At 45.5% G+C, this 24957-nt stretch overlaps 1 protein-coding gene across 4 annotated transcripts in view; it reads left to right on the top strand.

Annotated features, from left to right (window-relative positions):
• LOC126416237 (calcium release-activated calcium channel protein 1-like) overlaps window positions 1–24957 on the top strand; it is a 563134-nt gene that overhangs the window by 300374 nt on the left and 237803 nt on the right. For 2 of the 4 annotated variants that reach the window (XM_050083901.1, XM_050083886.1), the window contains exon 1: window positions 1281–1457. The exons of the other annotated variants lie outside the window; for them this stretch is intronic. The gene's annotated coding sequence lies outside the window, so the exon portion shown is untranslated. Of the gene's footprint in view, window positions 1–1280; window positions 1458–24957 lie in introns of those variants that run through there. 4 annotated transcript variants of the gene reach the window in all.

The following is a 24957-nucleotide window of genomic DNA, read 5'->3' as shown; positions in this document are numbered from 1 at the left end:
ATTTTGTTGTCTACATCTACATCCAAACTCCGCAAGCCACCTGACGGTGTGTGGCGGAGGCTACCTTGAGTACCTCTATCGGTTCTCCCTTCTATTCCAGTCTCGTATTGTTCGTGGAAGGAAGGATTGTCGGTATGCCTCTGTGTGGGCTCTAATCTCTCTGATTTTATCCTCATGGTCTCTTCGCGAGAGATGCGTAGGAGGGATCAATATACTGCTTGACTCCTCGGTGAAGGAGCTCGTGCCGAGCTACTGAGCGTCTCTCCTGCAGATTCTTCCACTGGAGTTTATCTATCATCTCCGAAACGCTTTCGCGATTACTAAATGATCCTGTAACGGAGCGCGCTGCTCTCCGTATGATCTTCTCTATCTCTTCTATCAACCATATCTGGTACGGATCCCACACTGCTGAGCAGTATTCAAGCAGTGGGCGAACAAGCGTACTGTAACCTACTTCGTTTGTTTTCGGATTGCATTTCCTTAGGATTCTTCCAATGAATCTCAGTCTGGCATCTGCTTTACCGACGATCAACTTTATATGGTCATTCCATTTTAAATCACTCCTAACGCGTACTCCCAGATAATTTATGGAATTAACTGCTTCCAGTTGCTGACCTGCTATATTGTAGCTAAATGATATGGGATCTTTCTTTCTATGTATTCGCAGCAAATTACACTTGTCTACATTGAGATTCAATTGCCATTCCCTGCACCATGCGTCAATTCGCTGCAGATCCTCCTGCATTTCAGTACAATTTTCCAATGTTACAACCTCTCGATATACCACAGCATCATCCGCAAAAAGCCTCAGTGAACTTCCGATGTTATCCACAAGGTCATTTATGTATATTGCGAATAGCAACGGTCCTATGATACTCCCGTGCGGCACACCTGAAATCACTCTTAGTTCGGAAGACTTCTCTCCATTGAGAATGCCATGCTGCGTTCTGTTATCCAGGAACTCTTCAATCCAATCATACAATTGGTCTGATAGTCCATATGCTCTTACTTTGTTCATTAAACGACTGTGGGGAACTCCTCATGGAGTACTACGAGTGTACGAAGTTTCTAGTAAATCCGCGTTCCAAACGTCGTGGCCTCCCCTTGTGAGTCGACCGTAATTTCGATCCAGATGGCTCGGAGGCAGCTTGTAACGCATCGGTCACCAGTGTGGTCTGGATGGACGAGACGGGCGTTGAAGCAAGTGTGACCTGTGGACGCCGCGGCTGTTCGCGGTTCCGCCGCCGCCGCCGCCGCTGCCTGTCGCCCCCCGCCACTGCCACTGCTGGCTGCCTGGCTGCGGCCCTCTGTGCTGTCTGGGAACGCGGCGCGTCAGTCGAGGGCCAAGGCTGGTGGGCGCCGCTTCTGCCACGTCACGCAGCCAGGCAGCCAGCACGGAACAGACCGGCAAGCAGCGCGCCGCCCCACACCTCACGCAGCCACTCCGCGCCTCTGGTGTAAGTGCCGAGGGCGCCGCTCAGCTGCGCCGAGAGTGCTTCGTCCGGCCGTCACCGGCGCACCGGCTGCTACGTAAATTTCCTCAGTGTCGTCGCAATGCTAGTCGCTCCCGATCTCTCTTCCCTCCCTTCGCACTTCTGCTCGAAGTTCGTTTTGTTGTTTTCGTGAATTGTGTCCGCTAATCTTCTCTTTTGCAACTCATTAGACGCAGTGTAAGTGCTGTGAGAAAGTGTCATGCTCAGTTCCAAATGATTTGATATTCCATCCTCTATTGGTGTTGTGACATTCATCTGATGCTTTGTACAACTTCTGTCTTTTCTTTGTGTTTGTCAAAAACATCAAATTGCTGCTTTGTTGACAAACTACCTGTTGGCTTGTGTCTCGGGTTCTTCGGCCGACGTCTGTTTGATGACTGTTCTGACGTTTCGCTAGCACGAATGATTGGCATTGTCAAAGCTTCACCAACCATTGCTGGTGGTGGACTGGAGGGTGAAGCTTTGACAATGCCAGTCACTCATACTGGCGAAACGTCAGAAAAATCATAAAAAATTTGAAAATTTGCGCTACGGTCGCAGGTTCGAATCCTGCCTCGGACATGGATGTGTGGTATGTCCTTAGATTAGTTAGGTTTAAGTAGTTCTAAGTTCTAGGGGACTGATGACATCAGATGTTAAGTCCCGTAGTGCTCAGAGCCATTTGAACCTTTTTTTTTTTTTTTGGTAAATTTGTGGTAAGATCTCATGGGACCAAACTGCTTAGGTCATCGGTCCCCTCATGCACAGTGCGGCTGGTCCCGGCAGAGGTTCGAGTCCTCCCTCGCGCATGGGTGTGTGTGTTAGTCCTTAGGATAATTTAGGTTAAGTAGTGTGTAAGCTTAGGGACCGATGACCTTAGCAGTTAAGTCCCATAAGATTTCACACACATTTGAATATTTTCATCGGTCCCTAAGCTTACACGCTACTTAATCTAACTTAAACTAACTTACGCTATGGACAACATACACACCCACGCCCGAGGGAGCACTCGAAGCTCCAATGGGGGAGCCTCAGACCGCGCGGCTACCCCGCGTGGCAAAAAAAATCATCGAACAAATGTCAGCCGAAGAGACCGAGACAGAAGCCAACAAGTAGTTTGTTAACAAGTGGCCACGAAAGCCTTAACAGTTTTGTGTTGCTAAGTTATTCGCATATTCTGTGATTGCTTAGAAATGCTACAGATATATAGCTATGCAGTGCAAAATTCCAAACATTTTACAAAAGTAATGCATATCCTCTTCCTCTAGACAAAGATCCTTCTTTTATTTTCTTCATCATAGTATCTTATGACAGCAAACCTTTATTCGCATTCTTTTTTCCACCGTTTTTTCTTTTCTATTGTTTAGCTTAATGTAATGTCGTATCCACTTCTATCTTCTTCGGTAGACCGTCTGGTGACACCAAACCTGTATAGGTATGCTCTTCTCGACTATTTTTTCTATTGTTCGCCTAATGTAAGTTCGTATCTCACTGCTGCCGTGTATCTAAAAAAATGACACAATTAATAAATAATAGTATCCATTATATTACCTGTAGACGGATGCCGGTAATCAACGTCTGAAGTCACCTCTAACCATTTGTAGGAATGCAACAAATGTTCTCTTTACACCTTCTTTATCTAAGTATGGGCCACTCCAGTGTTTTTCTACTGTTTACCTTTCTGTGTGGTCGTATCTCACTGCCTTGTACATAAAAAAGAAATATATTTTAATATGAATATCCAGTGTGATTTTTGTGGTCAGATCATGAGTAGCATACATCCCGTGAGCAATGTGTGTGAACGGTCGCTTCCTACCGTTTACATGAGTTATTTATGTTTATATTAAAAATACACATTCCTGCATTTACATTGTGTTTAAATTTATCAAGTGGAAGAGCTGTCTACGAAAGTACTCGAATGTTTTTAATGTTCATGTTATTGTGTCCTTCCTTCTCTCTTTGTGTAGAACAATTTTCAAAATTAGTGGCGTTTTTGTAAGTGTAGGCTCCTGTGACAGTTGTCTCTGTCAACAAAATTCATCAGGGTATGTTACTGCACTGCCAGTGGAAAATTCTCCAACGTTCCGGCCACTGTTGTAAGTAGCCTTCGACGGGGTCTTGTGCCTGAGAAAGGCTATGCATTTTAGAGCACACACCCTGAAAAATTTTATTGACATTGAAATCGAGATTTGATCCACCAATATTTGCACCTCGCCTGTTTTCAGCTTCCTATATCGTTACCACGCAACACCTGACTTGACTAGCATTCATGAAGACACTAGTGCACAAGAAGTTAAGCCTTGAAAACTAAAGATATGGCAACGGCTCAGAATGAATACTGCATAGTTTGCCACAGTTTTGATACATCGTGATCAGTGGAGCTATTCTGTTCGTCGTGTGATTTTTTATGAGTGCTATAGTCGTTTCCAAATTCTCGCCGGATTTCAACAACAAAGTTTGAGGGAGAGTTATGTGGTTTGGATCATACCTTAGTTTGACAGTAAACCCTCTGGTAAGCTATTCTCGCTCGGACGAGAACTTGTGCGGCTGAACCACACAACGTAACATCATTGGAGAATCCAAATCAATCTTCTAGATGGTGGGCTGTTTGCCCTGCCTAGTGGATGGAGATACGTAACTATTTACAATTAAAATTTAAATTAATTGAAGCACATATCACATATACGTAAGAGACTATTTTTCCATCTAATGGTACAACATTTTTTCCACACCCTTGGCTAGCACGTGACAGAAATCCTCCGTTGGCATTCCTGAGCAGAGAGTGTGTAACGCCAAAACTGTTGATGAAAGAATTTTTTAATAAACCCTTGTATATTTATGTCTTTCTCCAATATTCTTCAGTGATTAGGATTAATCTGAGCAGATATCTCACTGCTGCGACTAATAAAGAAGGAAAAAGAAAGGCAAGTCAATAACAACATTACTTTTTTTCGCTGTGTTCAGGATACCAGCAGCAAGCACCCTTCAAGCAGTTTGAACACTCATGTCTCATCCGCGTTCATATTTGTGATTAACAAATCACCATAACATATATTACGTTAGCAGATGCACAACGTGTTCTTCCTCTTTACGTCAAGGCCGAAGCACGTAAAGAACGATGGCTTACCCATCTACTGCCAGCTAGCAGTACACACTGACAGTTTCAAACCTCAATAGATCTTTCACAGAGAACTGTATTGTTTCATCATAACAAGTTTCGGTGATTGATATACAATAATATCACTGGGACACTAAAAGTAATCGTTGTATATTCACAATGTCTATTCAAAAGTTTTCTCTAGGTTAGATCCGCAGGACAGGAACGATGGCGGAAAGGTCCAAACAGCGACAAAGTTTAAAGAAAAGGAGATATTTTTACCACAGTATGTAAGTGAGATATAAGCAGTAATAATCTTCGGTGTGCTAGTACCGACAGTAACTGGCAAAAACTGCAATTATTATAAAATAGTTTTCGCAATAGAAACAAAGAAACTTCTACGTTAGTGAAAGATACGGAACCAGGACAATTACTAAACCCTGAGATAACGAAGTAGTAAGTTTTATGACGTTGACAAGAGACTGGCGGAGAATATATATATATATATATATATATATATATATATATATATATATATATATAGTGAAATTCAATAAACTTTAATATGCCTCATAGTTAATTTTATTTCCAAAAATAAATTGCGTTTGACTTCCTAGTGTAAGCAATGCCTATATTTTTTTCAAATTTTTAAAGGGCAATCTGCATTGCGTGTATCTGCTTACAACATGGAAGCCACTGAACTAATATTGATGTGCTGTGCCATGTAGCATTCAGACGTAAGCTGGTCTAAACTAATGCCTTTGTGTCGTTTCTGTACAGCGGACAGAGAGCAAGACACACTGAGCTTTGTTTTGTATACAGTACTGCTGGAGCTTGTCAACCCCGATATGGTCGTATGATCAATGCATTGGCCAAATTTCCCCCACAGGCGTATTAAGTGACCTACAGACGGGCAGCCAGTGACGAGAGTCGACTCCTCCCGCATGAGCGCTGTTCATTTGACCGTGTGATTTCTCATGGCCAAAGCAAGAGGTGTGAGTCGACATTCGGAATACATTGCAGACGATAATTCAGCACGCTATCGGCTCCAAATGATGCGTCGCTGTAGTACAGTACATACAAATGAGAAGGAAATCGTTTCGTTCAGCATTTCTACAGTAGAAGCCGAGAGCTGTCGTCAGCAGTGCGCCATCGTTTGCGAAATTCCCTTCCTCGTAATTGCCAGCTGGTTCTAGGATTTTTCTGAGATGTTAAAACTTTCGTTTCTCACAAATTTTAGTAATTGGCGAAACATAACTTCTTTTTTGTGTATCAGGACGTGACTGTCGATGTGGAAAAGATGTGATTCAGATTTTTTGTGTCATTGTGTCTGATGACGATCACTGGTTTTATTTCTAAAAGTACTGCTTTCAGCTGTAATCTACAGGCATCTACAGATCAGTGGTGCAGCAAGATACCGCATGCTCCTTTGTGTTCAGATTTTTCACATGCTGCAACGCTAATCTGAAGATGACTGTAGTTCACAACTGCAACTGATCGCTATGAAAATAAAACCAGTGTCAGTCGTCTAGTAAAAGAAAAAAGAAGAACGTCAAACCCTGCCGTAGTTCACATTCAGTGTAAATCAGGTGTCTTGTGGCACTTCTATGTACTATGTATCAAAATTTACTTCTGTCTATTTACAGATGAAGCTTGCCAGCTAAATGCCAATGTGGGAACATTATTACCCTACGCTTATCTCCGTTGTCCCAACAGAAACGATATGTTGGAGGTTGAAGAATATTCCTGTTTATTGGAAAATAAAAATGGTTCAAATGGCTCTGAGCACTATGGGACTTAACTTCTGAGGTCATCAGTCCCCTAGAACTTAGAACTACTTAAACCTAACTAACCTAAGGACATCACACACATCCATGCCTGAGGCAGGATTCGAACCTGCGACCGTAGCGGTTGTGCGGTTCTAGACTGTAGCGCCTAGAATCGTTCGGCCACTGCGGCCGGCTATTGGGAAATAAAGTGTGTACAACTGTAGCGGATGTTATCGGTCATGAATAATATTCCTACAAGCCTCCCAGAAACAATCGGTTTCTCTTAGTGATACAGCTTTCTCTGAAATTATCTTATAAATCAAAGTTCATTCTGACTGTCCTGCTGTGCACACTGACGGAGAAAAATTGCATCACGAAAAAAAAATTAATGTAAAGTGTTGAAATTCCGGGAACCTATTTGTCTAGGTAAGTGATTAAGATTGCAAGGTCACAGGTTAATGTAAGAGCGAGATAAGCCATTGGCAATGTGAAATAGTGGAACATTAATAACCGATTTAACTGCCAGAATGTTGTGAATGCAAGCATGCAAACGTGCATGCATTGCGTGGTACAGGTGCCGGATGTCAGCTTGTGGAATCGAGTTCCACGCCTGGTGCACTTGGTCGGCCAATACAGGGGCGGTTAATGCTGGCTGGTTGGTTGATGTGGGAGGAGGAGACCAAACAGCGAGGTCATCGGTCCCATCGGATTGGGGAAGGATGGGGAAGTAAATCGGCCGTGCCCTTTCAAAGGAACCATCCCGGCATTTACCTGAAGTGATGGTTGGTTGGTTGGTTTTGGGGAAGGAGACCAGACAGTGTGGTCATCGGTCTCGTCGGATTAGGGAAGGATGGGGAAGGAAGGTGGCCGTGCCCTTTCAGAGGAACCATCCCGGCATTTGCCTGGAGTGATTTAGGGAAATCACGGAAAACCTAAATCAGGATGGCCGGACGCGGGATTGAACCGTCATCCTCCCGAATGCGAGTCCAGTGTCTAACCACTGCACCATCTCGCTCGGTTTCCTGAAGTGATTTAGAGAAGTCACGGAAAAGCTAAATCAACTCGCTCGGTGCGGTTAATGCTGGTTATGGTTGACACTGGAGTTGTCGGTCTGGTGATGTCAAGTAAGTGCTCGATTGGAGACAGATCTGGTGAATGAGCAGACCAGGGCAACAATTTGGCACTGTATAGAGCTTGTTGGGCTACAGCAGCGGTGTATGGGCGAACGTTGTCCTGTTGCAAAACACCCCCTGGATTCAACAAAACCTGACGTTTTAATTTCACAGAACGGGCATATGATTAGTGAGACTGAACAGTTCGAATTTCTAGGTGTTCAGATAGATAGTAAGCTGTCGTGGAAAGCCCACGTTCAGGATCTTGTTCAAATACTTAATACTGCCATTTTTACTATTCGGATGGTATCGGAAGTGAGTGATCGTTCGACACGAAAATTAGTCTACTTTGCTGATTTTCATTCGCTTATGTCGTATGGTATTATATTTTGTGGTAACTCTTCCCATTCTAAAAGGATATTTTTGGCTCAGAAACTGGCGGTTCTTGTCCAAAAAGGTATGCAGTATATTGCTGCATCCATTTTCAATATGCTACCACTCGAATTCAAAAATCTTAGCAGTAATCCACCCGCTTTCAAATCGAAACTGAAGAGTTTCCGCATGGGTCACTCCTTCTATTCTGTCGAGGAGTTCCTTGAAAAATTAAGCTGATTCTTATTGTATTGTTAATTGCGTTTGCGTAAACTTATGAACTGACTTTTTTCGGGTTCACAAACATTTTATTATTATCTGTCATTACTTTTATGTTGTAATTTCATGTAGTGACACGTTCCGTGATCTTGGAGACTTGCTCCTCAATTTATACGGAACGTGACGTGTAAATAAATAAATAAATAAATAACTGACGTCTGACATTAAATGAATACGCTGGGGACGCGGGGCTTCCCAAGAAGATATTTAACGAAATGCGTTTGGGTTTTTACGTCTAGTTTGAAAGTATATCTCGCCCATGCTGGTGATACTGTTTTTGAGCAATTTCAGTTAGTTTTGTTCTACTGTGGCAGCTTAATATTATTTGTAGGAGACCGAATGCAGAAACGATTAAAGTAGTTATTTGTTACCTATGTCTGAAGCGCTCTAATGAAATAAATTAAAATATTCCTTTATTTTGCGCCATTCATAGGTTATAAAATATCTTTGTGACTGAAATTTGCAGTTTGGGAGGGAGGGGGGGGGGGAGGAGGAGGAGGGGGATGGCTATTCTTCTAGCGCATGTCAGGGTTCTGCATCTACCAACAAATCAGGCAACACAGTGAACAAGTGGCGCAGAAGAAAGATCTACGATTGGCTGTCGGCGGCCCCCACTGCTCGACTCGCTGAAACCTTTATTTTAATCGAAATATAAGGATACTGTTGTTTCACGTCTCCACACCACCCAAGACATAGAAGGTGTCCATAAATGTTTACCCTGATAACAAAACAAAGTAACTCCTTGTCGGATACAGTAATTAAATTTGGAGCCTTACATAAGCATTTAATACATGTAATACACTTCAACATTTAAATCACTTCAACATGTGCACACCTGTTAACACGCGAAATATCAAGCTGGTGTTCAGTTTCTTGCCAGACATTCTGCTACATGTGTGGTGTGATTGTGCCAGTGGCTTCTCTGATGCGTTGTTACAGTGTGGCAAATATCATTAACTGCTGTTTTGTACACCACAGTATCTTTCATATACTCCCAAAGAAAGAAACGTAAGGGATAATGCCAGGTGATCTCGGGGACCATGGAATTGGGCCTTCTCTCCCAGTTCAACTGTTAGGAAAGGTTTAATTGAGAAAATCGAGGACGTCTAGAGGGGGAACACAATCTTGCTGAAAGATTATAGTGTCTTGTATGTGGTCGGGGAAGGGTGTAATTCACCAACATGGCTAGGTAAACATATCCACTTACTTTGCTTTCAAGGAAGCAAAATGGGCCAGTCACTCGATCACACATTAACCCCCACCACACATTAACTTTTGGACTGTCCTCAATGTCTTCTCGTACGACATGAGGCTTTTTGGATCTTCAAATTCGGACATTACGGCGATTAACTGAGCCACGAACATGAAACGTAGCCTCGTCGAAATAACGCACACGCTTCAAGAAATCATTGTCCTATTCCAAACGGTTCAGCACGTCCGTTATAAATTGTTCACGTCTTGGACGATCACCTGGTTGTAACGTCTGAGCCGGTCGGGGTGGCCGAGCGGTTCTAGGCTCTACAGTCTGGAACCGCGCGACCGATACGGTTCTAATCCTGCCTCGGGCATGGATGTGTGTGATGTCCTTAGGTTAGTTAGGTTCAAGTAGTTCTAGACCTCCGCTCTTAAGTCCCATATTGCTCAGAGCCGTTTGAACCATTTTTGTAACGTCTGAACAATTTGGACCTTGTACGCCTACAATTTAAGAAGTTAGCAAACCACTTTATACACTGTCCTCTTTGGCACATAAAGCTCCCGCGAAGCTTGTCTGACCGATTTCTGTGGCTATCTCGTGAATATGGTTTGAACCGCCTGCACAGCCTCCTCCGGAACTGCTTGTCCGTTTCTGAACCGCCCTCGTTGCCAAAAAAGTTTCCATCCATGTTGTGACTAACCTGGCAGCAGGTGCATTCTTTTTGCATAATGGATAAAAACTTCCTCTGCACAGAAATCGCTGATTTGGTTTCTGATAACCACACAACGTGAGCTTTCTCCTGGGGTAGCCATTTTTACGATGTAGCTCACACACCGCCCTTTGTGGCGAAAGTGTTGAGTGAGACATAGCTGTACAGAAACTTAATGTGTTCCTTAGTAGAACTGTAACAAAAAACAAACTTTACTCTGATAAATATAATTAATACTTAATCTCGAAATTATCTACAAAATTTCAGGTCTCGAAGTAGTTTGCCCGGACTTCGGCGCACCTTCTGGGACGCGATAGTCCCTTGTCAGCCAGCAGGTTTCTGTGTACGTCCCGTCCGCCGGTTATTCCAGGCTTCCGGCAATTCGTTACACTTCGCGGATTACGTTCTTTTGTGGCCGCGTCATGGTAGCCGCACTGCTAGCTTCTTGCTGTTCCCTTGAGCGTCTGTGTGCCAGTGTTGTGAGAATGTGTTGGCGTCTCCCTATGGCAGGAATATTTGCGCACAGCAACAGAGGCCACGGGTAACGGGACGCCGTGTGCGGGCGGTCACTGTAATTGCGCTTTCACCAGCCGCGATGCCCAGGTGGGAAATTCCGTCGTTCCTCCGAAGGCAGCCAAGAGTTCGCGACCATTCCATCTGAAACGTGCTTGGCGCCACCGTCAAGCATCTGAGTAAATCTCGCCCGTCCTCCTGTCCTTTCACGTATCGAACCAGATGACGAAGTGTTAAGACAAGGCGTCAGTAAGTTCTTCGTTTGTGCGGCCGTATTGCCCATAGCTGCTTTATAATTCTTGATGGTATTTTCGTTCTGTCGTTGCAACTACAAAAAGTGCGTATTTTTTCACCAGACGCGTTTCGCTTTATTAAGTAGAAGTTCCAGGCTGAATTACCGTGGTCCATATATAAAACTTCTTCTCCTTCTCGATGTTTCTTTGCGTATTGCGGGCAACATCTTCTGGGTGAGTCGGCAATTCAGCCCGAAAGCTTTAATTAATGAAGATGCGGGCCGTGAAAGCTTACATGTTACGCGTTTCGCTTTATTGATATAAAGCATCATCAGTGGTCTGTAATTTATTTACATTTCGACTTGCTTTAAGACTGAAAAACAGTTCGTTAACAACATGCGTCTGGTGAAAGAAAAACACTTTTTTTTTGTAGCTGCAACGACAGAACGAAAATACCCTCAAAAAAAGTTAAGACCAGGGACTTGCATTCAGAACGGTGGTGTTTCAGTCCCCATCTGACCACCAGAATTAGGTTTTCCGTAGTTTCCCTGAAGATCTCATGGCAAATGCCGCGTTGCTTTCTTTGAAATGGCATGGCCGATTTTATTCATCATCCGAGCCTGTCCTCCGTCGCCAATGACCTGATCGTCGACTCTTCCTTTTCTTCTTTATCCTCTTACATAGCAGAAATACTATACAACGTTGCAGATTGCAGCACTGAACATTTTTTGCAAAGTGCAGGCACACGTGCAGGCTACCACGTTTGGTGTAGAGGCTAACTGTTGAGACTTTACACACTGTAATGGGTGCGGGCGAACTACATAGCTCCATATCCATTGATTATGCTATCAACAGTCATCTTCTGTATTCAGTCATAACCGTCATCAGTCCCCTATAACTTAGAACTACTTAAACCTAACTAACCTAAGGACATCACACACATCCATGCCCGAGGCAGGATTCGAACCTGAGATCGTAGCGGTCGCGGGGTGCCAGACTGTAGCGCCTACAACCGTTCGACCACCACGGGCGGCAGCAGAATGGTTTACTGAAATTCATATTGATTTGAAAATCACCTGTCAAATCATAAACTCATTATAACACGCATAATATTTTTAAAAAGCTCACAGTTTTGTGATTTTTCACTCTTAAGCATAAGACCGATGACCTCGCTGTCTGGTCTCCTTCCCCAAACAACCCAACCCAACCCTCTTAAGCATAATAAGCTAGTGTACAAATGAGTTTCAGAAACGTCAAATAACCTGTTTGTAAATTCCATAAATTCTGACATCGTCGACGTAATCTCCGACCGTGGAAGCCTCTGATGACGTTAACGATCTGGTGCAAAGTTAACGGAGGAACCCTGAACCAGAAACTGCAGACACAGCAGTCGCGTGAGAACGGCTCGTGGCTCGTCTGAATGTGGCGCACGCTCGCTACCTCTGACCCGGCCTATAACATTTATTGAGCGTTTAAGCGGAGCGTCACTCATCTCCGTCAAACTCTTCGCGCTCTAAGAAAAAGCCTTAGTCACGAGAGAGACGGTGTCCTCTCGGAGCAGAGGCGAAAGAGCTGGAAATTGCACCGCAGCTGCTAGATGGTGTGGGGCTCTGGTCTGTTGCTCCGTTGTTTTCGTTCCGTGACCCTGATAACATTTGCGCTGACTGCGTCGGAGGCAGCAGCTGTCAATTTGTGTGTGTGTGTATAGGGGGGGAAGGGGGGTCCTATCAGCTTAAGCTCCGTCAGCTTTCATAAACACGAAAGACAGCTGTTGGTAATTCTGGCTGCCCTCGTGGATTGAAACTGGTACCAGACGTTCTTCCTGAGATCTTTCCTTTTCTGCAGACCGTTGACCCTGTCCTCAGACGAAACTACGGCAGCACGAGAGTATAATATAATGGGTGGATGAAAGTGAGACACTTCTGGATGTCGTTCGCCTATCATCTCTAGCCGAGAGGTAACAGCTTGCAGGTAGCTACATGATCAGAGTAACTGTCGTGCTACTTCGAGTTTGTCTCTCTGTCGATGATTTTTTTTCTGTAATTCATCTGAACAGTTATGCCGACATAAACTAATGACCTCAGTGTTTGTTTCCATCTAGTGAAACGCTACTGCAAAACCGTTGTCTTTACTGAGCGGGGTGCTATAGTTCAAAAGCCCATCCAGCTATGCAGATTTATCTTTCCATGTTGTTTCTCAAAATGGGACGACTCTTGAATAGCGCCATTGAAAGGACGTGGCCGTTTTCTTTCTCTATTCTTGTCCAATCTGAGTTTGTGGTTTGTATCTAATGACCTCTTGCGTTCCATAAATCAGCTAAGGCGAATGTTGAAATGGTTCCTTTTAAAAGGGCGAGGCCTATTTCCTTTCCCATCCTTGTCTAATGAGCGCTTACGCTACGTAGTCGATGGGACGTTAAAATCTTATCTTCTTTTCCTTACTTTAATGACTTCGTCGTCGACGGGGCCCTAAGGTTCACTGCTTACCATTTTTCTAACGGCACAGAGAGAGAGAGAGAGAGAGAGAGAGAGAGAGAGAGAGAGAGGGAGGGAGAGAAATTGAGAAACAGACACAGGTTTAGTATTCCGTTCAAGCCCTTCCAAGTGTTATCTTAACGGCGCGGGCAGCACTTAGAGAGTCCTGCTCTCTTCTCGTCACAATTACCACTTGCGCACCGACCATTGACGTAAAGCGCAGCTCACTAACGGAAACTACAATCAGGACATTCTGCACAATCCGAGCGGATGATTTAACCACCCAGATCGCTAGGCATGAATCCCATCGAACATTTCTAGGGCGTAACAGAAAGGTCAGTTCGTTTACAACATCCTGCACCGTGAACACTTCCACAATTATGGGCAGCTATGCTACAAATATAGCACCATTCTTATCCGTCATCTATCAGAGATCATTGGAACGGAGGAAAGTTTCACGGGACTGGAAGAAGGTCCAGGTCATAGCAATCTATAAAAAGGGTAGAAAATCGGATGCACATAATTACCGGCCAATTTCACTGACATCAATTTGTTGTAGAATCATGGAACATATTTTGTGTTCAGACATAATGACGTTTCTAGACTCTGAGAAGCTCATGTGCAGAAACCAGCACGGTTTTAGGAAAAGCGGTCATGCGAGACACAGCGGGCCCTCTTTGTGTATGATATACAACAGGCTCTAGATACCGGCTCCCAGGTCGATGCCATATTTCTCGACTTTCGAAAGGCATTCGACTCAGTTCCGCACTGTCGCTTGCTACAAAAAGTGCGCTATCCAATGACATATGTGGTTGGATAGAAAGTTTTCTAATAGACAGAGAGCAGTATGTCGTCCTGAACGGGGTAACTTCAACAGAAACAAGAGTAGCTTCAGGTGTGCCCCAGGGCAGCGTAATAGGTCCTCTGCTTTTTACGATTTACATAAACGATCTGGTTGATGGTATTGACAGCGGCCTTAGACTGTTTGCCGATGATGCTGTACTCTACAGGAAAGTAGTATCACACGAAAGTTGTGAACAAATCTATGAGGATTTGTAGAAAATAAATGCGTGGTGTAATGACTGGCAGTTATCTCTCAATATTAGAATATTAGTAAGTGTAATCTACTGGATATAACAAGGCGAAAATCCCCATTAATGTATGAGTACAAAATAAATGATCAGTCTTTGGAAGCGGTAACATCAGTCAAGTATCTGGGTGTGACTATTCGAAATGATCTCAAATGGAATGGTCAGATTACACAAGTAACGGGTAAGGCGAACTCTAGAGTGCGGTTTATTGGTAGAATCCTGAAGAGATGCAGTCCTTCAACAAAGGAAATAGCTTACAATACGTTAGTTCGTCTGTATGGGACCCTTACCAGTTGGGTCTGATTCAAGAGATTGAGAAGGTCCAAAGAAGAGCGGCAAGATTCGTGACTGGTAGATTTAGCCTTCGCGAGAGCGTTACAAATCTCATAGAAAGTTTGAAGTGGGACACACTCGCAGGTAGACGACGCGCTAAACGGAAGGGGCTGCTCACTAAATTCCGAAATCCGATCTTCACCGAGGATGTAGAGCATATATTATTACCACCAACTTCCAAATCGCGTAATGATCACCATTCAAAGATAAGGGAAATAAGAGCTCGTACTGAGGTGTTAAGACAGTCGTTTTTCCCTCGCGCGATCCGTGAGTGGAACAGAGGGGGGGAAATATGACTTTGGCGCGCATTGTGCCCTCCGCCACACACCGGTTGGTGGCTAGCCGAGTATATATGTAGATGTAGAGGCAGCAGAGCTCAGTATTTGCGCAGAGACTTCCAGCGACTTGTTGAGTCCATGCCACGTCGTGTTGCTGCACTACGCCGGGCAAAAGGAGGGAGCTTCGACACGAAATTAGGAGGTATTCCATGACCTTCTTCATGCTAATGTATTGCTTCATGTGTTGCGACTCGCTCGTATCCCGTCACCGGCGTCTGTTATTGAGTACCACGACCAGTCAGTACGATGATTTTTTCCTATGCATCGAGCGTCTAATGGTGCTGCCCTTGGACATACATTCATCGATTGTCGTGTGCAGTAGGTTTTGTAACCAGTAATAAGAAAATAGCTCTGCATAGTATGGGTTCTCAGCGCTTTTTATTGTCCAGCATTGAACTATCGAATAGTTTTCTGCACTGCCACACAACTACTCGTTATTACAATCAGAGACAGGTCATGGAGACCACTGTCACTGAAATGTCGTTGCCCACGGGAAGTGACTCAGGCTGCGGTGACTTTTTCCAGTTTGAGGAACTCCACAGACCCTGGCACGGTGCCACGTGGTAAGCCCACTGTCAGTCGATCTCAGGGATGGATGTCATATCTGGTCGCGATCAAATGCTCTGACATATCGCGTCTTACCTGACCTGTACTCGAACGTCAAGGTCGCGGCCTCTACAAGGTCCGACGACATGCGAACTATGTCCTTGGCGTCAAGGAACCTTCGTTTAACATGGTGTAGTGTTCATCCGTGACTTGAACACGATCGCTTGACCCAGATTGGTTGTCCGAAAATAAATATTCATTACAACTACTTCTGGTGGTTCCATGATGCAACTTCGAAGCGCTGTTTATAGAAAACACGCAGAAATGCTTTGAGCTGTGGGGGAAACCGATGCAAGCGTTTGTACTCGTCCACGGTGACTGTGTTCCTCGAATACGAAGAAACTTGTACATCTACATCATACTCTCTGAGACACCTAATGGTACTTCTGGTGCCATTAATTGATTCCCACCCCCTCTTTCCCCTACACCCTATTCCACTCGCAAATGGCGCGCGGGAGGAATGGCCCGACACTCGATAAGGTCGTAGTTTTTTTACTAACTGGCAGTGCGGGATGGTGTCAAATGCCTTCCTGAATTCAAGGAACACGGCATTAACCCGAGAGTCGTTATCTACAGCGCTATAGATCTCAAGGAGGAACAGAGCGAGCTGAGTTTCGTAAGATCTCTGTTTGCGGATCTCATGTCGATTTCTATTTCATTTGTCGTAAAAGTCTAGCCTGTTCCATAATTCTACAAGAGACTGACATCAACGATATAAGTCTATAATTGTGTGCCTCTGTCCTGCAGCCTTTCTTGAAAACGGGAGTGACCTCCGCCTTTTTTCCAGTAGCTAGGTGCCCTTCGTTGCTCCAGTGATCTACGATTAACTGCCGCTAGAAGGAGAGCAGGTTCTTTCCCATAATCTTTGTAGACTCTCATAGCTATCTCATCTGGTCCTGATGCCTTTCCTCTGCTAAGTGATTGTAGTTGATTTTCTACTCCGCGAAAGGTTATCTTAGTATCTACCATTTCGACGGTCTTATGATGATTCAAAGGAGGGACTGTGTTACGATCTCCGGCGGTGTAACAGTTTTGGAAGTTCGAATTCAGTATTCCGGCATTCTTCCTGTTATTTTCCGTTTTCTTGGCAGTGTGGCCTCTAGAGTGAATGAATAGATGATTTCGAACCGATTGCTGATTTTCCGTAAGATAAAATCTCTTAGGGTTTTTACTCAGCTTTTGCTTTCAAAGTCGTTGAACGTATCCTCATTGCTCTCCTTACACTCAAGTTCGCTTCACAGTGTAATACCGATGACTGTCGCTGACTATTGTGCATCATGCCACGACAAACCATTTCTTAGCAATGCGACCAGGATGACGTGTCCGCGTTTACGTTTGTGTGTGTATGTGTGTGTGTGTGTGTGTGTATGTGTGTGTGCGCGTTATTTCAACCCTAATACACGAATTTTGGAAGACAATTCTACAAGGTTGTCGGTTCACACAACATTTTAATCGAGTTTAGCCATCCAAGAACCAGATATTCCTATCGGCGTCCTTAAACCGCTCATGATAACTTGCAATGAAAAGGAATAGTGAATTGACTGCAGTATGTAACGTACTACAACACAAGCATTTCACCAAAGTAAATTAAGACAGTTATGCCGTACCACAAAAAATCTGTGGGCGACAGATGTTACACCAGCGGCATATTTGGTTCCTTAAGTCGTCTTAGGCTAATAGACGTCTACCTAATCTTTCAGATCTGGCCGGCCGCTGTGGCCGAGCGGTTCTAGGCGCTTCAGTCCGGAACCGCGCTACCGCTATGGTCGCAGGTTCGAATCCTGCCCCGGACATGGATGTGTGTGATGTCCTTAGGTTAGTTAGGTTTAAGTAGTTCTAAGGTCTGGGGGACTGATGACCTCAGATGTTAAGTCCCATAGTGCTCAGAGCCATTTGAACCATTTTTCAGAACTGCGAAGCTAATGAAACAGGAAAGAGAATGCGCCGCGCGCAAGTTGGGCCTTCAGCCGCGCTACTGCCGGGAGCACTGACCTCGGCCTACATGTTATAAACAGTCGTGTAATTTGTGTGCAGCCGGTGGGTCTCCCATGCGCCTCGAGGACGCTCACAGCGTTGCTCGTACTAGGAACGCTTGTGTGAAGGAGTTGCAGCCTACCTCGGAAGTACTGTGCATAGAGTAGACACATCTCTGGAGTGAGCATTGTGTTCTGTGCATGTTGTCAACATTAAGCTGGAATTGTCACGTGATCTCGGAAAGACGCTGTCTGTTTAAAGCCAGTTCACACTGGTCGTCACATCACGTACAGAACATTCCACAATGCATTTCAAGTGGTGGCATTCACACAGCTCGTCAATGGTCCGTCACGTCAGGTCATGTCATGTCACGACACGTCACGTGTAGGTTTCTTGGGAAGAAAGTTTTGACGGCGTCGTCGTCTGCTAACATCGTTAGTTAACCATTTTCGCCGCGCTCACTTATAGTAGTGGATTTTACGGTTTTGTGTCTTCGTAATCTTCATTATTATGCTTGGTTTTCGTGGAAAATTACAAATGTTTCATGACTACTTGGATATTTTTTTCCATTGAGTGAGGTCAGATATCTGAAAGCGAAAAAGTGTTTAGGTTCTACAATAATAGAACGGAGCTGACCCTACAACGTATGTAAATGAGAACATGAGCTGAGAAAGCAGTTTCCATAAAATAAAGTTTTAAGTGAAATGGTGAGCTTTAATGAAGGCGAAAAATATAGCTCTTTATGGCATTATTAGTTACGTAAGAAAAAAAATGATATAGAAACAGGCTCCAATTATTTCGTTATAGCTATTGTTTGACATGTCTATATGTGTAGCTATATTTCACCTACCAAATAAATGTCGATCTTTCGAACTGCTGTTTAATTTTGCATCATTTTAGCAAACAAAATTAATCGAGAACATATTGTATTGTATTGTATGTTAACCGGGGACCTAGAAACGACGGAGAGGCTCCGTCCCCGCCGCAGCCGCAGTGGTCCACAACCCCACAACGACTACCGCAGTCCACTTCACCCCTCCGCTGCCCCACACCGAACCACTCTCGCAGGGTTATTGTGCTGTTCGGCCCCCGGTGGGCCCCCCAGGGAACGTCTCACACCTGACGAGGGTAACCTCTATGTTTGCGTGGTAGAGTAATGGTGGTGTAAGCGTACATGGAGAACTTATTTGCGCAGCAATCGCCGACATAGTGTAACTGAGGCGGAATAAATGGAACCAGCCCGCATTCGCCGAGGCAGATGGAAAACCGCCTAAAAACAATCCACAGACTGGCCGGTTCACCAGACCTCGACACAAATCCGCCGGGCGGATTCGTGCCGGGGACCAAGCGCTCCTTCCCGCCCGGAAAGCTGTGCGTTATACTGCACTGCCAACCGGGCGGGCATCGAGAACGTAAGTTATAAAGTTTGCTTTGGCTATCAATAACGTTCGTCGTTGTTAGCACCTCAGTTCCGGTACTATATTCCGACATGGGGTAAGCGAACTAACGTGACATGGCGTGACGGACAGTGTGAATACACGCTGACGTGACGGTGCCGCGACGTGATGCCCGTTCATTTTGTTCGTCAAAACTAAGAGCGCAGTTTACTCCAGGTGTCAAATACAAATAGTCATAGTCTCTACAAAACGCCTATACCAAATCCACAGAACCTACGTAGGGAATCTGTTTCTACTATCGATATGACAACATTCAAAGTTTATACGGTGCTTTATGGACAAACCTATGCCGTTCCGAGATCACGTAACCAAGATGAAAACGTATTCTGACAACAGAAATCAATTCTGCGCATCTGAATGCTCACTCCAGTGATATTTCTACTCAGTGGTACAGCAGAGACACATCATACAGGGTGTTTCAAAAGTGACCGGTATATTTGAAACGGAAATAAAAACTAAACGAGCAGCGATAGAAATACACCGTTTGTTGCAATATGCTTGGGACAACAGTACATTTTCAGGCAGACAAACTTTCGAAATTACAGTAGTTACAATTGTCAACAACAGATAGCGCTGCGGTCTGGGAAACTCTATAGTACGATATTTTCCACATATCCACCATGCGTAGCAATAATATGGCGTAGTCTCTGAATGAAATTACCCGAAACTTTTGACAACGTGTCTGGCGGAATGGCTTCACATGCATATGAGATGTACTGCTTCAGCTGTTCAATTGATTCTGGATTCTGGCGGTACACCTGGTCTTTCAAGTGTCCCCACAGAAAGAAGTCACAGGGGTTCATGTCTGGCGAATAGGGAGGCCAATCCACGCCGCCTCCTGTATGTTTCGGATAGCCCAAAGCAATCACACGATCATCGAAATATTCATTCAGGAAATTAAAGACGTCGGCCGTGCGATGTGGCCGGGCACCATCTTGCATAAACCACGAGGTGTTCGCAGTGTCGTCTAAGGCAGTTTGTACCGCCACAAATTCACGAAGAATGTCCAGATAGCGTGATGCAGTAATCGTTTCGGATCTGAAAAATGGGCCAAGGATTCCTTTGGAAGAAATGGCGGCCCAGACCAGTACTTTTTGAGGATGCAGGGACGATGGGACTGCAACATGGGGCTTTTCGGTTCCCCATATGCGACAGTTCTGTTTATTGACGAAGCCGTCCAGGTAAAAATAAGCTTCATCAGTAAACCAAATGCTGCCCACATGCATATCGCCGTCATCAATCCTGTGCACTATATCGTTAGCGAATGTCTCTCGTGCAGCAATGGTAGCGGCGCTGAGGGGTTGCCGCGTTTGAATTTTGTATGGATAGAGGTGTAAACTCTGGGGCATGAGACGATATGTGGACGTTGGCGTCATTTGGACGGCAGCTGCAACACGGCGAACGGAAACCCGAGGCCGCTGTTGGATCACCTGCTGCACTAGCTGCGCGTTGCCCTCTGTGGTTGCCGTGCGCGGTCGCCCTACCTTTCCAGCACGTTCATCCGTCACGTTCCCAGTCCGTTGAAATTTTTCAAACAGATCCTTTATTGTATCGCTTTTCGGTCCTTTGGTTACATTAAACCTCCGTTGAAAACTTCGTCTTGTTGCAACAACACTGTGTTCTAGGCGGTGGAATTCCAACACCAGAAAAATCCTCTGTTCTAAGGAATAAACCATGTTGTCTACAGCACACTTGCACGTTGTGAACAGCACACGCTTACAGCAGAAGGACGACGTACAGAATGGCGCACCCACAGACTGCGTTGTCTTCTATATCTTTCACATCACTTGCAGCGCCATCTGTTGTTGAAAATTGTAACTACTGTAATTTCGAAAGTTTGTCCGCCTGAAAATGTACTGTTGTCCCAAGCATATTGCAACAAACGGTGTATTTCTATCGCTGCTCGTTTAGTTTTTATTGCCGTTTCAAATATACCGGTCATTTTTGAAACACCCTGTATATGGAACTATAATGAAGAGCATGTAGCAAGTCTTTGGTTTTATGTTATTTTCAGCGCATTCTATGTCAGTTAAAGAAGGCACACTATAATCAGTAAGTCGTTTTCCCTCTTTTGGTTACTGAAACATAGGAATTTCCCATGCTAACCATGATGCTAATTACACTGAGGTGCAGAAGTCATGGAATAGCGATATCCACATATACTGATGGCAGTGGTATCGCGTATACGATGCACAAAAGAGCAGTGCATTGGCGAAGCTGTAGTTTGTACTCGGGTGAGTCATATGAAACTATCACCACCATGATGGAAATGGAAATGAGCGTTTGGCGTCGTTGGCCGGGAGGCCCCTTACGGGGCAGGTCCGGCCGCCCTGGTGCAGGTCTCATTACATTCGACGCCACACTGTGTGACCTGCGCGCCGGATGGGTATGAAAGGATGATGAAGACAACACAACAACCAGCCCCCGAGCGGAGAAAATCCCCGACCCAGCCGGGAATCGAAGCCGGGCCCCTTAGGACGGCAGTCCGTCACGTTGACCATTCAGCTATTATTCGGGAATTAACGCGAAACTACAGTTGAAGTTAGACGTCTGGGACATTTCATTTCGGTAATCGTTAGCGAATTCAATATCCCGAGATGTACAGCTTCAAGACTGTGCCAAAACTCCAGGTATCAGGTATTCCCTCTCCCCACTGACAACGCAGTGGCGGACGGTCTTCATTTAATAACCGAGAGCAGCGGCGTTTGCGTCGAGCTGTCAGTGCTAACAGACAAACAACACAGTGCGAAATAACCGCAGGAAGCAATGTGGGACATACGATGAAGGTAGCTGGTAGGGCAGTGCGGCGAAATTTGGCGTTAATGGGCTATGGAAGCAGACGACCGACACGAGAGTGCCTTTGCTAACAGCTCATCGCCTGCAGCGTAGCCATATCGTTTGGATCCTAGACGACTGCAAAACCGTGGCAACGTCAGATGAGTCCCGATTTCAGTAGTCAAGCGCTGATGATAGGGTTCAAAGCAGTGCAGACCCCACGAAGCCATCTACATCTACATCCATACTACGCAAACCACCTGACGGTGGGTGGCGGAGGGTACTTTGAGTACCTCTATCGGTTCTCCCTTCTATTCCAGTCTCGTATTGTTCGTGGAAAGATGGATTGTCGGTATGCCTCTGCGTGGACTCTAATCTCTCTGATTTTATCCTCATGGTCTCTTTGCGAGATATAAGTAGGAGGGAGCAATATACTGCTTGACTCCTCGGTGAAGGTATGTTCTCTAAACTTCAACAAAAGCCCGTACCGAGCTACTGAGCGTCTGTCCTGCAGAGTCTTCCACTGGAGTTTACCTATCATCTCCGTAACGCTTTCGCGATTACTAAATGATCCTGTAACGAAGAGCGCTGCTCTCCGTTGAATCTTCTCTATCTCTTCTATCAACCCTATCTGGTACGGATCCCACACTGGTGAGCAATATTCAAGCAGTGGGCGAAAAAGTGTACTTTAACCTACTTCCTTTGTTTTCGGACTGCATTTCCTTAGGATTCTTCCAATGAATCTCAGTCTGGCATCTGCTTTACCGACGATCAACTTTATATGATCATTCCATTTTAAATCACTCCTAATGCCTACTCATAGATATTTTATGGATTTAACTGCCTCCAGTTGCTGACCTGCTATATTGTAGCTTGGTTGTCAACAAGACGCTGTGCAAGCTGATGGTGGCTGCATAATAGTGTGAACTGTGTTTGCTTGGAATGGACTAATTCTTCTAGTCCAGCTGAACCGATCATTGACTGGAAATGGCTATGTTCGGCTACTTGGAGACCATTTGCAGCCATTCATGTTCCCAAACAAAGATGAAACTTTTATGGATGACAATGCGCCATGTCACTAGGCCGCAATTGTTCGCGACTGGTATGAAGAACATTCTGGACAATTAGAGCGAATGATATGGCCAGCCAGATTGCCCAAGATGAATCCCATAGGACATTTCTGGAATATAATCGAGAGGTTATCTTCGTGCACAAAATTCTGCACCGACAGCGCTTTCGTAATTGTGGAGGGCTATAGGGGCAGCATGGATCAATATCTCTGCAGAGGTCTTCCAACTACACTCATGCTCATAAATTAAGGGTAATTGCAGAATCTGGTGCCATACATCTGACCTGTTCCAGTTCCTCTGTCAAAGACATTGCAGGGGTGTACGTACACCAATCATAATACCACCCCACACCATCAAACCATAACCTCCATACACGTCCCTTTCAAGGACATTAAGGGGTTGGGATCTGGTTCCTGGTTCACGCCAGATGAAAACCCGACGAGAATCACTGTTCAGACTATACCTGGACTCGCCTGTGAACATAACCTGGGATCTCTGTTCCAATGACCATGTACTGTGTTCTTGACACCTGGCTTTACGGGCTCTCCTGTGACCAGGGGTCAGTAGAATGCACCTTGCAGATCTCCGGGCGAATAAACCGTGTCTGTTCAGTCGTCTGTAGACTGTGTGTCTGGAGACAACCGTTCCAGTGGCTGCGGTAAGGTCCCAAGCAAGGCTACCTGCAGTACTCCGTGGCTGTCTGTGGGCACTGATGGTGAGATATCACTCTTCTTGTGGTGTTTTACACCGTGGACGTTCCGTACTGTAGCGCCTGGACACGTTTCCTGTCTGCTGGAATGGTTGCCATAATCTTGAGATCACACTTTCTGGCACACGGAGGGCCTGTTCTACGACATGCTGTGCTTGACCAGCCTCCAATCGCCCTAGTATTCTACCCCTCATAACGTCATCAATATGTATTCTTTGAGCCATTTTCAACACACAGTCACCATTACCAAGTCTGAAAACGTCTGCACACTTACTCGCTGCATCGTACTCTGACGTGCACCAACACACCTCTGCGTATGTGGACTGCTGCCAGCGCCACCGTGCGGCGACCCCAGGTGAAATGCACCGCATGGTCATACCCCGAGGTGATTTAAACCCGCAAACCGCCCACCAGAGAGTTGTTTCACCATGTATCGGCATTATCCATGATTTATGAGCATGAGTGTAGTTGTTGAGTCCATGCCATGGTGAGTTGCTGCACCACGCTGGACAAAAGGAGGTCCGACACGATATTGGGGGACATCCCGTGACTCAGTGTATGAAGCGTGGGGCTACCAGTAAACTGACAAAGACGCTGCCGCCGAGGAGACACGCACGTGCTCACTCAGCAGCGACTCTTTCAACACTCGGCGGCCGCCAAGGTGACGCCAGTCCGACGCCTGCCAACTGGGCTGTGGACTGGCGCGCCGCCTCGGGGCCAAGGTGGGCGAGCGCCCTTGTAGCCCCTGAGGATGCAGCCCGTCCGGGACTGCCGAAACGCGTTTCTGCTTGTCCGTCCGCATCGCTGCCAACTGCGGTCTTCATCCATTACGCGGAAGTTATGAGACTGGCGCAGCTCGTCGCCTTTGCTGACGGCATCCAGGAGTTCTTTAAGAACAAATAGTCATTATGAGGAGGAATTATTCAGCAGAAATCCTTGATGGCTTGATCTACATCTAAATTTATACTCCACAAGCCACCCAACGGTGTGTGACGGATGGCACTTTACGTGCCAGTGTCATTACCTCCCTTTCCAGTTCCACTCGCGTATGGTTCGCGGGAAGAACGACTGCCGGAAAGCCTCCGTGCGCGCTCGAATCTCTCTAATTTTACATTCGTGATCTCCTCGGGAGGTATAAATAGGGGGAAGCAATATATTCGACACCGCATCCAGAAACACACCCTCTCGAAATCTGGCGAGGAAGCTACACCGCGATGCAGAGCGCCTTTCTTGCAGAGTCTGCCATTTGAGTTTGCTAAACATCTCCGTAACGCTATCACGCTTACCAAATAACCCTGTGACGAAACGCGCCGCTCTTCTTTGGATCTTCTCTATCTCCTCTGTCAGCCCGACCTGGTACGGATCCCACACTGATGAGC

Source organism: Schistocerca serialis, chromosome 1 (genome assembly GCF_023864345.2).
Source record: "Schistocerca serialis cubense isolate TAMUIC-IGC-003099 chromosome 1, iqSchSeri2.2, whole genome shotgun sequence".
Classification (NCBI taxonomy): domain Eukaryota; kingdom Metazoa; phylum Arthropoda; class Insecta; order Orthoptera; family Acrididae; genus Schistocerca; species Schistocerca serialis.
The sequence above is the reverse complement of the archived record's forward strand: the minus strand, read 5'-3'. Positions and strand labels throughout refer to the sequence as shown.